The sequence below is a fragment of the Mus caroli genome, chromosome 14 (genome assembly GCF_900094665.2).
Source record: "Mus caroli chromosome 14, CAROLI_EIJ_v1.1, whole genome shotgun sequence".
Lineage (NCBI taxonomy): Eukaryota > Metazoa > Chordata > Mammalia > Rodentia > Muridae > Mus > Mus caroli.
In genome coordinates this window covers 73489049-73493104 of record NC_034583.1, presented here as the reverse complement: position 1 = coordinate 73493104, position 4056 = coordinate 73489049, and the positions used below count along the sequence as shown (strand labels likewise).

Below are 4056 nucleotides of genomic sequence, written 5' to 3'. Positions count from 1 at the left end.
AGGACAGGAAGCAGTTTAGCCACCTGTTTTTCACAAAAACCTCCACGGGCTTCCAGGACGGGCACATCTGGTACTCAGTCTTCTGCAGTGCCACTCGGAGCAGCTTCACGCGAGTACAGAGGGTGTCCTGTTGCTTCTCGATGCTTCTCTGCACCATGCTGACCAGCATCATGTTCTGTGGTGTTCCTAAGGACCCAGCCGAGCAGAAGATGGATCTGGGCAAAATTGAGTTCACTTGGCAGGAGGTGATGATTGGGTTAGAGAGCTCTATCCTTTTTTTTTTTGTTTTTCTGTTTTATTACAATATGAATCACTTTGATAACATATACATTTATTTTTTTTTTAATATTTTTATTACATATTTTCCTCAATTACATTTCCAATACTATCCCAAATCCTTATGTTCCCCATCAACCTCCTGATTGTCCAGATCTTCCGGAACACCCGACCTCGTCTTCCGATGGGGAAGGATGGGAGACAGAAACAGGGACCCCCTAACCTGACTCCCTCAGTGCAGCCCACGGAGGAGGGACTTCTGACACCTGAAACAGTGACCAAGGGTATACAGAGTCTCATCAGCTCACTGTTTAAAGCCCTGAAGGTGCCACCCCCAGCCTCAGGCTGGGACTCTATGAACCCGGTGGACATTAACTACCTCCTCGTTTTAATGGAGGACATCATCTGTCCGTGTCCGGAGAGCACAGAGGGACCGGGGTTCTGGGAGGAAGCCAAAGGGAGAGAGGACCCTATCACCTCCACGCGTGGGTCTGTGAAACCGAAAGAGAACACGTGGCACTCCAAGCCCGAGCTGGCAGTACGCGACCTTTGGAGGGACAGCGTCTACAGGCGGTGTCTCTACCTTCAGCTGGAGCACGTGGAGAGGGAGCTGCAGCTGCTGGGGCCCCAAGGCTTCCTGCATCACCACAGTCATGTACAGGCCCTCAGACAGCTACACGACCTGAAGGATCACCTCTGGGGACAGCCTGGTACCCCGGCACTGGCATATCCCAGGTAATCCACTTCCTTGAATGCTCCTGGCCTCTCCAGCCTGGGTCTACAGGCTAGGTCACCTTGTCCAGTCTTGGAAAGACGTCCACCCAGACCATGCAAGCAGAAGGGACTAGAGGTTCCCTTGAGTACCCTCAAAGCCATCAGGGGTTAAGGACAGGGTTACTTGCTGGAAGACACTCAGCCCTTTGCACAGAGCTTTGCTGTTCATGACCTTATTTGTGGCGGTTGTTGTCCAGTCTGCCATGTAGGAGCAGTGTCTCTGTCTCTCTGTGCCTCGGTTTCACTGATTGAAATATACACTTCCTAATTCAACACCGCCCCCCCCCCCCGCAAAAAGAAAAATTCCTCCATACGATTCATTTGTAGGAAAGTCTGTTGAGAATGTTTTAATTAGTGGTGGTGCATTGTGGGTAGTGCAATCTTTGGGCTGATGCCTCTGGGCTATAAGAGAGCAGGATGAGTAATTCATGGGGAACAAGCCAGTAAGCAATATTTTTCAAGAACTTTGTATTTGCTTCTGCTTTCAGGTTCTTAGCCTATTTAAGTTCCTGTCTTATCCTCCTTCTATGATGAACAGTGACATAGAAGTGTAAGTCAAATAAGCTCTTTTCTCCCCAAGTTGATTTTGGTCATGCAGTTTCCTCTCAGCAATGGTACTATAATAAGTCTTTTAATAAGTCTTAAAATTCCGTAACAATTTACACACACTCAGTCTCATACACTCAGAGCTCCATCTACATTTTCCTCTGAAGAATTCATTGTTTATTCCTACCATTCATTCACCCTTTACTAAGTTGTCCTTTGAGACAAATAGTTCTAAGGCTGTATTTTCAACATGAGTTAGGATAGTAATGCCACGTTCTAGACTAATATTCTTTCAATCTTCAGATCTTTGTGGCCCACTTGGTGCCCTTTCTAGCTTTAGTTTTCTTCTTGTGCATGATTTTGATGACACCTGTAATTACTATCGATTGCTAATTATGAACAGTAAAATAACCTTGATGAATGTAACTCAGAGAAGCTCTCTATGCACGTGAGCTTCTTTTGAACTGCATCAAGCAAGGCAGCACCAAGAAATTTCTAGAAGTCAGGGCCGTCTTCCAGCTTCTGACTAGCACAGTGATCAATTTCTCCTTTCAGCTCAGCACACTCAAAAGTTATTTGAGCTGAGTGAGGTCCAGCACAGGAGCATGGCCAACACTGATTTAGTTCCAGTGGTTCAGGATAATCACCTAAGCAGAGAAACCAGCTGCTCCCACTGAAGGGTCATTTTTACTGTCAGCAGCAATACTGCACCACTGAACATCTTTGACAGACATACTGCTGACATGGAGGCCCAGAATGTCCCCTGGAAGAACTTCACTCATAATATCACAGTGTCTTTCCGAAGACTTTATTTTGATCATGATATTGGCAATAACAAAGGTGAGGTCATGCCAGGGTTAAGAATTCAAGTCTTTCCTCAGCCAAGGAGGGCTGTACCAGTACGACCAACTTTTACTGAACTCCTGAAGAGGTACATGCAAAGGCATGACAGTAAACCAAGTTGGTGGTAGGGTGCCATTCACATCTTGGAACACTGTGGTTCCAGTAGTACTGATATCTTTATGGGTCACTTTTCATCACTTTAGCAAAGGAATTTTAGTACTTGGCTCCAGTTATCAGCATTTCAATGAGAAATTAGTGTGAACGCTGCTCTGAGTTGCATTTAAATCCTAGTGATGATGCTGTGTCCCCTCACACTTCAACATCTCTTCCAGGAGTAGGCAGCCAACAGGGATGGAATCGCCTGTATCTATGAGCTTAGCATTTGACATGCATTGATTACTTTCATTTCCCGTTTGACCTCGATTTGTCTGTAGTAGCTATGACACATATGTTCTGATGGCAAACCATTATAATAAATATAGTGGTCATTTGTCTAAAAATGATCTAATTTTGTAATTCTGTATCCTTAAAATACCTATATATATTGAATAACTTTGTTTTCCAGAAATATCTCCCACTAGTCATGGGGAAAGATCTTTTTAATATGATATTGAGTTGATTTTGCTTGTATCTTTTGAGCAGTTTTACACTGGTATTCATCATGAGAGTTGGTCTGTCTTTTTTTTTTTTTTTTTGTCTTTCTTATCTATCGATCTATCATTTACTTACATTTAAATTTTAGGGACACCTGGTTCTTTTAATGTATTTGGAAGTACTCTGTCTTTTCTATTATAAAATAATTTATGTTTTAGTAACTTTATTATTTACATGTTAAGATGTGGACTGGGGTTTTGATATCGGTTGAATATATTTACACATTATTGGATTACAATATTTCTTTTCAATTTAGTTTGGAATCTTTCCAAAGTTTACAGGAATCTTTCCAGGCCTGAAATATATGACAGCATGTCATTATTCTTAACATAGGTTAATGTCTAAGGTGGGGTTCAATGCTTTAAAAATACTTGATGGCCACAGAAATTCTTATGAAAGAAAACATTTAATTAGGGTTGACTTACAGTTTCAGAGGTTTAGTACATTATCATCATGATGAGAAGCATAGTGGCATACAAACAAACATGTTACTGGAGAAAGAGCTGAGAGTTCTACATTCACAGACAGCAGAAAAAGAAATGTCAACCCCTGAGCTTGAGCATCTGAGACCTCAAAGCCTGTCTCTACAGTGACACCTTTCTTCCAATAAGGCCATAACTACTTCAACAAGGCCACACCTTCTAATATGCCATCCCTTAAGGGACAAGCATACAAACACTATTCAAAGTCTATTGGGAATCATTCTTATTCAAACCACAACAATTAAGTATTAGGTTACAGTCTCTAACCTATTTTTTTTTATGATTTCAATTTGAGTGTATACTTTTATTAACTGATTCAGTTATAATCTTGTTGATTATTTATTTCCAAAATACAACCTATTTTTGTCAAATTTCTGTTATTTCTATTTCCTCTGTTTGATTTTCTGCCTATTTTAGGCTAAGCATTATTTACTCTTAACAATGCAAGAAGTTAGTTGATTACAATTTCTCTTCACATTAC

The 4056-nt window shown here is 41.5% G+C and overlaps 1 pseudogene across 1 annotated transcript; it reads left to right on the top strand.

Annotated features, from left to right (window-relative positions):
• Nucleotides 1-565: 565 nt before the first annotated feature.
• LOC110309018 lies at nucleotides 566-1313 on the top strand (annotated as a pseudogene). The gene has a single exon (XR_002379648.1). The product of XR_002379648.1 is annotated as a polycystic kidney disease protein 1-like 2 pseudogene (transcript).
• Nucleotides 1314-4056: the final 2743 nt, after the last annotated feature.